Genomic DNA, 10,184 nt, shown 5'->3' on the forward strand with positions numbered 1-10,184 from the left:
CCCTAAACACTACTTCAAGCGCCTTAACCAGATCATGATCCCCTTCCTTTGGAATAATAAAACACCCAGAATTGCTTGGACCCGGTTATGTGCCCCGTGTGAGGAGGGGGGGCCTGGCTCTCCCCAATTTCTATCTATATTATCTGGCTTCACAACTTTATTACCTACACTGGTGCTTTCACCCAGACCCGTACAACCCAAACTCGCAGTTACAGGCTCTCCTTGTAGCCTCATGGGAAGGTCTCCGACATTTTCCATACCGTTCTCTTAGGGATTACAGTCCCCTGCCCACTACTTTGACCACCCCTCACAAAGCTTGGCAGGTAGCCCTTAAAACTTTGGGCCATGCTCCTCCGCTGCTGTCCCCACACTTACCTTTGTGGGGTAACTCATACTTACCTCACTTCAGGTACCTCCCGGATTTCATATTTTGGCCTAGCAGGGACATAAAGTGCTTAAATGATCTTCTTGATCCCCAGGTGTTTCCCACATATTGTGCTCTTCAGCGTAAGACCCACCCGACGCCACTTTTGTTATTTCAATACCTTCAGCTTCGACATGCTTTTTACTCCCAATTTGGTACCCTTGCCCCCCGACAGTCCTCCCTGGCCATAGAAGAAACCCTCCATGACCCTAGCCCTTCCAAATTGGTGTCCCGGCTATACCACCGGCTACTACTAGCTGGACCTAAACCCTTCCTGATTACTCAAGAATGGTGGACTAATAAAATTACTGGTCTTACACAGGAGGACTGGGAGGAGGCAATAGATAATGTGTACACCGGCCTTGTCTCTCTTAAAGATAAGTTGATTCAGTATAAAATTTTACACCATGTGTATATAACCCCAGTACGTCTTAAGCAAATGGGCCGAATCCCCCTTGACATTTGTCCGAGGTGTCAGCAACCAGGTGCGGACTTCTTCCACCTATTATGGGAATGTCGACTGATTTTAAGCTTCTGGACGCGAGTGGTTAACTTTCTAGCCGATAACCTTGACTTCCCGAGGGTTATCACCCCGTCCGTTTGTCTGTTGGGGGTCTTAGAAGAACTGGTCCCGGCCAAATACCCCAGACTTGCCTTTCGTATCCTCCTTTTCTACGCAAAGAAAACAGTTGCAATGCACTGGATGGGCAACCTACCACCTTCTCTTAGAGCGTGGGTGCAACTAGTTAATAATGTCTTACCCCTTTACAAACTCACCTATGAATCCAGGGGCTCGCCTACGAAATTTGACAAAATATGGGGCTCGTGGGCTGACATAGATCCAAACCTTCCTGACTGAACGGTAGCTGTGCTGACCGTCTGGGTCGTACTAGTGGTGGTTCCGCCCATCCTGTATTCCCTGTAAGGTCTTTTGGGTGTTCGATTATCCCAGAAGTCCATTATTGTCTCATAGCGATGTTTATTTTATTGTGCTTGTAGTCAACTTGCATGTCCAGCCATTTTTTGTACCTATGTATAATCTATATGAAGCGGTCTGCTTGACTGTCTGTTCTGTGTGTCTGTTTTGTGTTCAAAACGCAATAAAACTTACCTTTTAAAAAAAAAAAAAAAATAATGGGCATTGGTATAAGAGGTAAATTGTTAAAATAGCATGTAAATGAATTGCTAATTAGATACACTAACCAGGATATCATGTGCGTCCTGTAGCAAGGTAACAGAGCCTTTGGTTACTATTAACCACACATCAGCTTTTCAAATAAATCAGTCAATCGTAGACATGTATTAAGCCTTCTAAATATTTGGAGTTACCCAATAGGATAACAGACAATATGGTCATCAGATAACAGAAGTGATAAGTACAGTAGCTTCAATCTGCTTCCTATGCATTCAGCTTGCTACCCACACTATTTGGTTACCTAAAGGTGGCCATACACAGGGAGATCCGCTTTCCAAATGAGCGGATATCTCCCCGATATGCCCACATTAAGGTCGGCGATATCGGGCTGATCTGACCGTGGGCCCTAGGGCCCAAAGATCTGATCAGAATGGAGGCAATACGGCAATGAGGGACTGCACCAACGAACAGATGTGGCTGCGATCCGACGGGATTTGTTACCCTGCGAGCAGATGTAGATCGGGGAAGCCCATCGGAGGGCCCCACACACGGGCCAATAAGCTGCCGACTTGTTCTGGCGGCAGCTTTTATCGGCCCGTGTATGGGGGCTTTAAAAATTAGGCTGTGTGTGGTCATGAGAGCCACAGAGTTTGTGATTTTAATCTCCAGGAATTATTGCAATAAATTATTCTTAGGACTCCTCTTAACAGAAATAATGCAAGGCCCCCTAGTGATTGAACCATTTAGCAGAGGAATTATTCAGTGCAGCGGGTGGCACCTGTGACATTCACCCGGTTAGCGCTCCTTTATATTAGGACACCACACTGGTTTAATTAAATATTCTCACAAGATATTTTCAGGGTGATCAGATAACAGTGCTAATCAGACATTATTATGAAATCCACTATAGAAACAGATTATGTGACCGCATTTCTCATAGGACACACTTGGGGTCATTTATCAACCCTGGGCAAATTTGCCCATGGGCAGTTACCTATAGCAACCAATCACTGATTAGCTTTTTGAAGCCAGCTGCAAGTAGAACAATGAATGCTGTGATTTGATTGGTTGCCATGGGTAACTGCCCATGGGCAAATTTGCCCAGTGTTGATAAATGACCCCCACAGTCAGAATCGGGGAGTTTAGTTCCCCGGCGACAAATCTCCTCGTCTTCAGGGGGGGGGCTAAATCTCCCCAAACTGCTTTTCCTGCCGTCAAGAATGTAAATCGCCGACGCGATGGCACTCGAGAAATTTGTTTTCCGAAGTCCTCCAAAGTTTCCTTGTGAGACAACTTCGGAAAAGGAAAAGCTCCAAGTGCCACCCTGCCAGCGATTTCCGTTCTAGTCTTTTCAGGAAGGCAGTTCGGGGAGATTAGTTGCTCCAAAGAAGAGGAGATTTGTTGCCCTTAAAATAAAAACAATTGCATAATCACAGCTTTTATAATGTGTATTTCCTGCACATAGAACTTATTAAGGGGTATATTTATCAAAGAATGATGTTAGAGGTCGCCACAGTCCTCTACATTGAAATCCTTGCACTCTCCATTAATTTCTATGGGATTTTCAAAGGCGTATTTATCAAAGGAATGAACTTTCACCCATTGATAAATACTCTTTTAAAAATCCCATAGAAATCAATGAAAAGTGGTGGAATTTCACTCTAGAGGACTGTGGCAACCTCTAACTAAACTTTTTGATAAATATACCCCTAAGTGTCATGAAACCCTTTTTAAATCTATAAAGGGTCACTTACAGGGAGGCACATTTATCAAGGGTTGGATTTTACATTTTTATCTATATAAAAATCTTGCTCACGGCCGTGGTCTATAAGTTAAAATTAGGGACCTCTGTTTCTCTGTTCCCTGTTGTGTGTAGTTTCATATCACGCCCATCCTGTGTCACCACGCTTAATCTTCCATCGGGACTCGGGGGAAAGCAAAATTCTACATGTTTAGCTCATTTCTTGAGAAACTTAACATGCTGATAATATTTATGAATATCTAAATCAACCTGGGAATCGACTCTTTTTATTAATGTTTGGTTTCTTATATATAATATATAAAGAGATGTTCTTAAATCTATAAACACTAAAGTTAATCTGTATGGTCAGATTCCCAATTCAAACTAAAGTGCATGCAAGATCGGTATCTTGTAAGGAGAAGGTCAACAGTTGTACAGTACATGGGGGAACTTTCTTTAGGTTAGGTTCAATAAGGTGGTCCAGACCTATGGCCGGCCATACATGTTATCCATATTATAAGGAGTATAAACTGCATAGAAATGCTGAAATCATAACCTCACATACAGTACATGTATCTCTTTAAGCCATCAAGATGATCTAAGGGGTACAGTGCTACGTAATATATTGGCGCTATATAAATACATGTTAATAATAATAATAATAAGGGGTGGTATCATGTACAGGTGAAGTTGAAGCCAGTGCATATTTACTACCAATCTTATAATGGGGCCCCAATACCCATGTGACAGTTTTTAGAGCCCATTTTTGAATGAACCCAAGGACAGCGAGCTAAAGCTGGCCCAATTGAGTGTACTTTGATGCTATTTATAAAGGTGCTTGTGTCTATAAATGATGCTTAGAACATTGTAGTGAGTTAGCTTGCTCTAATAAATTGCATGCATTTGCAGGCATGGACGCATGTGAGTTGCAGCTCACAATTATGTTTTCTTGGCTTCATTCAATCCACAAGCATTATGAGAATCGGCATTTACAGTACAAAAGGCAGCTGCTGCTCTTTGCCCGTCCTATACACCAGTCTTTTCTGTAAGAAAAAAACCTACTTTTATATCAGTTTAATCATATACATTTGAATACTGTATTGCGAGAATAACAACAGATTATTGATGGCAGCAGTTCAGTAGATATTCAATCAAAGTAACCACTAACTGCCGTCTTGCAATTTTGGGCTATTGCCCAGACTGGAGACCAATTCATTGCCTGTTTCAAGAGTGCGAGGCTAGTTGTTCCATAAATGGGTATATGAAGGCATCATTATTGGGTTTTAGGGAGCCTGAAACCTATTTTTAATGGATATTGGATCAAGCAAAGGCTATTTATTCCAAGCAAATTAGCACTACAAGAAAAGGCCTTTAACACTAAAACTGGAAAACTCAAAGAAGAAAATATATTGGGAATAAATCCAAGCTAAAGTGGCAAACAACACACGCAAAATACATAATGGGCAGTGACATAAAAGCAAATTGTCAAATTGGCCCAAATCACCTGCAATTGCTACTGGCGATAACTTGAATACACCTTTTAAGAGCCTTCAGGTGGTTCTGGCTTCAAAATTTAGCAGTGTTGATTTTCAAACAAGTTTTAGGGCTTAACTCCACGGGCGATTTTCGCTGAATAGTCTCGTGGCGACAAAACACAGGCGACAAGTCGGATGTAGTCGCTGGCATCAAAATATAATGGGCAGAATGAAAAGTCGCAGGGAAAAACTACATTCCATCCAGCATGACATGACTGTCAGATGTAAACGCAGAAAGCTGCGTCTTCATCCGTCTGTCTTATCGTGTCGTTTTACCTGTGACCATTTGTGCAGTACCATTATATTTTGAGGCCTGCGACTACATCTGACTTGTCGTCTACGTTTTGTCGCCGCAAGACGATCCAATGAAAAAAGACAGTAGATTCAGCCCTTAAGTGAACTGCTATAGAGGGCACGTGAAAGAGCTTTCAAATATTCTATCCTATGTTATTTAGAAAAAAAAGCTGGAACAACACCCACTCTTACATCACATACTATTATTCTGCTCTTTTAACAGCCTTTTCAAAAGCACTAATGCTATTTATAAAAATATGTAGAAAAAGTGAGATACCGTTTACCTTAACCGGACGAGGCACAGAATACAAACGAAAAGGGCCAAACCCCTTTGAATAGGTGGTGAAGACTGGCAAATAAAGCAGGATACTTGAAGGGATACTGTCATGGGAATTTTTTTTTCCAAAATGACTCAGTTAATAGTGCTGCTCCCGCAGAATTCTGCACTGAAATCCATTTCTCAAAAGAGCAAACAGATTTGTTTATATTTAATTTTGAAATCTGACATGGGGCTAGACATATTGTCAGCTTCCCAGCTGCCCCCAGTCATGTGATTTGTGCTCTGATAAACTTCAGTCACTCTTTACTGCAAGTTGGAGTGATATCAAGCCTCCCTTTCACCCCCAGCAGCCTAAAAACAGAACAATGGGAAGGTAAACAGATAGCTGTTCCCTAACACTAGATAGTAGATCTAAGAACAGCACTCAATAGTAAATTCCAGGTTCCACTGCGACACATTCAGTTACAGTGAGTAGGAGAAACAACAGACTGCCAGAAAGCAGTTGCATACTAAAGTCCTGGCTCTTTCTGAAAGCACATGACCAAAATGACCTGAGATGGCGCCTACACACCAATATTACAACTAATAAAAAACCACTTGCTGGTTCAGGAATTACATTTTATATTGTAGAGTGAATTATTTGCAGTGTAAACAGTGTATATTAGAAAAAAAACTACATCATAAAAATCATGACAGAATTCCTTTAAGAAAGGGAAAGTAGAACTGCTTACGTCTGGAATGGACTATGTCAAATAGACTAATAAAATGAAAATACATATGACAAGGAACATGGAAAAAAAATAAAACAAACCGATGAAACAAATTAACCAATCAATTCAAGAGACGGACAATGAAAAGAATTCTGACTACCTAGTCTTAGGGGCAAATTTATTAAAGGGCGAAGTGGGCATCGCTAGTGAAAATTCACTAAAAAGACAATTCGCAGGGACATCGCTAATTTACTAAATTGCTCCCTTTCGCTAGGCGAAAACTTCTGTTTGCCGGGTCATACCATTAAATGCTGGAGAGAAGTCCATGAGACTTAACAATGCACAGATTATAAATTACATCAAACATACAGAATATTATTGATATATAAAAAAAAAAAAAACAATACACAGCGATTGTGGTGTTCAAATTAGTTTAAGAACAGGCATTATTATATTGTCGGTGCAGTGAAGAAGACAAAAGAGAAGAATATACTGGAGAAGTCAGCCAGTACATGTTTGGGGAGAGAATAAATACAGAATTCAAGAGGCAAAGAAAAGGGGTCAAGTAGGCAGGTAGAAGAAAACAAGAAACAGTGACACCTACTCTGACACCAGAAGGTACGTTTGTTTTTTGTACTATTTCAAGGAAGGAGAGACGTCTTTGTAACCAAAGGGGATGTCCCTCCTGACAGCAGGTCGTTTTTATATATTTACCAGTGCATGGTAAGATGATTTTAAAAGTTAGTTTTTTTTTACTTTGAAGTGATTTGTATGAGATTAGCAAAATAAAATGGATTAGCATGAGATAACTCAAAGTTATTGCACATTTTAGGTCATACGTAGGGTTGCCAGTTAGACGTATTGGGCAAAGTTTTTTCAAGGAAAATGTGGCTAGCTTACACAGTCGTAGAAATAAGCTAGGGGTTGAGTGATCCAAGCTAGAGGCTGGGGGAAAAAACATAAAAACACAGAAAACATTAGATTTGAACATTTATTTGGATGCTTAAAATACCTTAACTTAAATAAATAGTTTCCCTAATCACACAATGCTGCTGACAAGCCAGGATTTTTGTCACAGAAGCAATAACTCTGGCTGAACGTATCCCATCCTAATATGTGCTGATAGGAGGACTTGTGCTGCCCTACTTTGGACCCTGATCTGACAGCAGAGGATTGCTCTGAAAAAGTAGGGTGCAGTGCATTTAGAAAAAAATATATGAAATATTTTAAGGTGGCAGAAATAAAATAAGAAAACTTTATATTCCCTTAAAGAGGATGGTTCACCTTTAAAGGATCAGTAATACCAACAAATGAAAGTGTATTAAATTAATAAAAAAAATGTATATATACACATGTGTTGGCCTGCACTGGTAAAACTGGTTTGTTTGCTTCAGCAACTCTACTATAGTATGTATATATATATATATATATATATATATATATATATATATATATATATATATATATATATATATATATACACACACACACACAAGCTGCTGGGTGAATGTGGGGGCAGCCATTCAAAGCTGAAAAAGGAGAAAAGGCACAGGTTACACAGCTGATAACAGATGAGCTCTGTAGTATACAATGGGATTCTACATCGCTTATCTGTTATCTACTATTTGTCTTATTTACCAGTGCAGGACAACACTACATTATTTATTAATTACTTAAAAACACTTTAGATTTTTGATGCCAATGTTCCTTCACGTTAACTTTGAATATATTACAGAATGTTCAATTCTAAGCAACGTTTCATCTGGTCCTCAAATTTTTTTTTATAGTTTTTTAATTATCAGATCTAGCTCACAAATGGGGGTCACTGACCCTGGCCCCCAAAAGCTATTGCTCTGCAAGGTTACAATTTTATTGCTATTGTTACTTGTTATTACTTATATTTCTATTCAGGCCCTCCCATATTCATATTCCAGTCAGTCATTCAAGCCATTGGTATCTGGTTGCTAGGTTTATTTGTACCCTAGCAACTGATAACTGATGAACTAGCCAAACTAGGCAGCTGCTGAACAAAAAAGCTAAAACCCACCAATAATAAAAAATGAAGACCAATTGCAGATCGTCTCAGAACAGCACTCTATATCACACTAAAAATGAATTTAAAGGCAAAGAACCGATTTAACTGCTAGTTTATCATAAATATATTAGGAGGGGGTAAAATTCGAGACAAAATGCTAATAAACTCAAATTTGACTGCTTATAAATGTGTACCTTAAAGAGATACTGACACCTGAAATTAAACTTTTTTTTACATCTATTATAATATTGGCTTTGCAAGCTACTTCTAACTTTGCCATAAAGTATTTGCATGATGCTTTTACATTACCTGTCTGATCCCCCATGTTCCTGTATGAGGGGGCTGCCATATTTGTGCAGCAGGAGTCCGTTAGCATTAGAAACTGTTACTAACAGGCTGAGATGGGACAGTCAGGTTGGCAAAGTCAGAGAGTCAGGCTTAGGAACTTCAACTAACAATTATATACAAAAACAAACCTCTCAGCAACAAATGATCAACATGACCTATAGGTAACATTTAATGTACATTCATATGCTAAAATTCATTTTTTAGTGTCAGTATCACTTTAATGTTTGAAGGCTTCTGGCATAGTAGATAAAGACTTGAGATAGACTGCTGGATGTTTTAGTGTAAGGAACAGGTGTTGGTAAGAAAGAACTCTGTTAAGGCTGCAGTTTTAAGACTTTTTGATTTCAACTCCTTTGTGGTTTAACATGTTATGTGTTCCAAATGGTCTTCTGGCTGGGTCACCACAGTAGACACTTTTAGTCTTCCATAGAGACCAGTCTATGTAGTGACCACTAGTGTATGTACTGGGGTTGGTCAATGTTTGTAGGCTCTATGAATTGCTAAGGGATTATCTTAGAAGGTCAAATCTGGTGGAAGTAAGCAATATAGCAATTCAGTCTCACAGGGGGCATTTATAAATGCTTTTTTTATGGTAAAATAAATGGAATGGATGGAATTGCAAGGTTTAAAGTAAGCAAAGAAAGTGGGCAAGAGATTAGTAAATCGCATAACATTCCAGAAAGAAGGAAGCGTACAGGTATAACTGATTGCTTGGAAGGCTAAGGTTATTTTAAAAAATGTAGAGCTATGACTAATTAAGACACCTACCATAGATATAAAGCACAGGACAACCAGAACTTTGAACAATTCTTTGAAATTAAGTTCTCAAATTTGATTAAAGAGGTTAACAGCAGGTGTATGAACAACAGAAAAGCTGTCTTTAAATTAAGAAATGTAACAAATAAAAGTTAGATGGAAATCTGTTTTTGTAGTTTGATTAAAATGTAAAATTCAGTTTTGATGATCAGATTATACACAAAAAAATAGGAACGTTTGAGGTGTCACAAGTGGCAAGGTGTCAATATATGTTCCAACTATGAGAAAATAGGAACTATAAGAATTTACTACCTAAATTCTAATCACCGTTAACTTCCCAACCAGTAAAATAAATAAATAAAACACAAGGAGTCACCATTATTGCACTCTTTACCAACACAATCATTTTAATGATCTATAATCCAGGGTAGTAACAAATATTTGGAAATAACAATTTCAAAGTAATTGTGCTGTGTGAATTAGCAATCATTTAAGACAAACTAAAAATCCGTATTTTGCCTCATCTGATGCAGAACTTTAGCAGGATTTTAAACTTTCCAATAATGTGAAGCCGTATGCAAACCTTTAGCTCTTTTAAATATCTGATTTACTGCAACATAAATCTGGAAAAAATAAGTGATTTGCACTACATTCTTACCAACTGTGCTGTCACTATAACCTGTGCAGAAATGCTCCATGATGGTTCCACAAGATTCACTCAAAAGTACAAAATGGCTTCCAGCAAAGTGAAGTACCAGACTTTAAAGGGGAACTAAAGTCTAAAATAGAGTAATGCTAGAAATTCTGTATTTTGTATACTAAATATAAACATGAACTCACTGCACCAGAAGCCTACTAAAACAAATGATTTATGCAGGGCGTCACCATCTTGTAACTTTGTTAAACATCTTTGCAAGACCAAGACT

Source organism: Xenopus laevis, chromosome 3S, assembly GCF_017654675.1.
Source record: "Xenopus laevis strain J_2021 chromosome 3S, Xenopus_laevis_v10.1, whole genome shotgun sequence".
Taxonomy (NCBI): domain Eukaryota; kingdom Metazoa; phylum Chordata; class Amphibia; order Anura; family Pipidae; genus Xenopus; species Xenopus laevis.